At 43.3% G+C, this 2,145-nt stretch overlaps 1 protein-coding gene across 2 annotated transcripts in view; it reads right to left on the minus strand.

Annotated features, from left to right (window-relative positions):
• LOC101585995 (guanylate-binding protein 5) overlaps positions 1-753 on the minus strand; it is a 31,861-nt gene extending 31,108 nt beyond the window's left edge. For both annotated transcript variants that reach the window (XM_023708661.1, XM_023708662.1), the window contains exon 1: positions 633-753. The gene's annotated coding sequence lies outside the window, so the exon portion shown is untranslated. The remainder of the gene's footprint in view (positions 1-632) is intronic.
• Positions 754-2,145: the final 1,392 nt, after the last annotated feature.

Raw genomic sequence — 2,145 nt, forward strand, 5'->3', positions numbered from 1 at the left:
AAAGAAAAAGAAAAAGAAAGGAACGAAGTTGCTTTTGTGATCTTTCTCTGTCTCTCTGGCTTCCTGTAGTTTTCTCTTTGTCTCTAGCCATGAGGCTTCTGCTTACAGGCATCTCATTTGCATGCTTTCCTTTCTGAAAACAGCAAATTTATCAGGAATCTTGGTAATTTACTTGTGTGTCCCTCAACATAATGTCAGCAAGAGAAACTAATTTATTCTCTTGTCTGTTGGTGCCTAACTCAGCACAAGTCGAGCAGTGGAACTAAGGGACCTGCTGCTTTGATAAATCTGGGTTTCATTCCACTTCATGTCCCACCTCAGGCTTAGCTCCTTAGATCCTTTCACGGTTCTGGTGGTTTTAAAAAGTAAACATTGGTTGGCTAGGCATGATGGTGCATGCCTATAATCCTGGCACTAGGAAGGCTGAGGCAGGAGGACCATTTCAAGTTTGAGGCTAGCCTGTTCTACAAAGTGAGTTCAATACTATCTTCAACTGCACAGCAAGACCTTGTTTCAAAGCAGAAAGGAAATGTTGATCTTCCCATCCACACCCTGGACTTAGAGGCTGCTTGTCCCTGATTAGATTTCATTCAGAGCTAGAGAGGCTGCCCGAAGGGAAATCAGCATCTTACCTGCTCTTGCCCTTGGTAGAGGTTTTGCTTCTCTCTTCTGTCTCTCGGAAGATTGTTGAGACTGTTATTTATCTCCCAATGTCATAAGGCTTCTTGGATTTCCCCGATTTACCATTGAAAGAGTTACAACATTGTACAGCATTAACGGATTTAGAGCTATGTGAAACTGAAAGCACTCAGTTCAGGGTTGCAGATCCTTGTGACCATAAAAGGAGTCTCTGGATCTCTGCCCAGGCAGGCTTTGAGGGCGTTGCTCAGCTGGTCTGCAGAGACTATGTGATCAAGCCAGTAAGATTGCTCAGCAGACTAAGCGCCTATTTTGGCAAGCTTAGGGACAAGGTTTGATCCCTGCTGGGCTTGCCCCTGGGGTGTGGTGGCACCTGGCTGGAATCCCAGCACTGGGGAGGATGAAAAACAGGAGGATCACTGTGAGTCTGAGCTGCAGTGATACCCTGTACCAAATACAGAAATGAAAAAGAATCTGTGTGATCCTCTAAAACTGGCCCTCAGGTGGAGTATGAAAGAATGATTTTGAAGAATGGGGAGCAATTTGAGCAACCTAGAATAAGGAAGCATCATTGATTTAAAAAAAATAATAACCTACTTCCACTGCAGCTGTGATTCCTTGGGAGATGCAGCAAGTAAGGTAAGCACGGCTCACATGTGCATGAGCACCTGGCAACTGGTACTTACACCCAGCACAGTCCAGGGTGCACTCCTGCGTTGTCCAGGTGGTCCAGAGCCAGTGCTGACTACATTACCATCATAAGAGACATACCCCTGATTTCACAGAAACTTTGCCTCATGTCTCAAATCACAGCACTACAAGTATAGTGAACTCAAGCAGCCTTTTATATTTTTATTTTTTATTGAGAAATAAATATGAATGAGATAGTTTCACACCTGATAATAGGACAGTTTTGATAATCAATACAATGTACATTGTTATCTTCTTAATGGTTATCCATAGTACAAGAAGCAGACAGGATATTCTGTCCAAACACCATTAGTACACCTCTTTCTTCTTAGTGAATTAAGCAAAAGTAGCTGTAAATTTATCTGAACTATTTCGTGTATATAAATACAAAATGATCTTTCCTTTGTATCTTTTTTTTTTTTTTTGCCCTGTCAAAGGTGAATCTTCTAGTGGCATCTAGATACCATAGTTGTTTGAATTCAACTAAACAGTCTAAACTATCTAGCAGTCTGTAATATTAATGGGTTATCATCAGAAGTTATTTACTTAAGCCTTTTACAGCTCATCGTATTAATATGGATTTACTTTATATACCTGATATTTATACTTTTCTGCTGGATGGTTAAGACCAAGATATAGGACCCAGTCCTAGCCCAGGTCCGGTGAGTGTGCGGACAACTTCCTGCTACCCTGTGCCGGCGGGACTAGTACCAGCCCAGGCACAGAGTGGGCCGGACCCTCTCTTAGCCCCTTGGGCGGCTCCCCAACCACTCCGCAGTGCCTCCCCCACCCCGCCTGCCAAGTAGGATTTTCTGC

Source organism: Octodon degus, unplaced genomic scaffold, assembly GCF_000260255.1.
Source record: "Octodon degus isolate 3935 unplaced genomic scaffold, OctDeg1.0 scaffold00430, whole genome shotgun sequence".
Taxonomy (NCBI): domain Eukaryota; kingdom Metazoa; phylum Chordata; class Mammalia; order Rodentia; family Octodontidae; genus Octodon; species Octodon degus.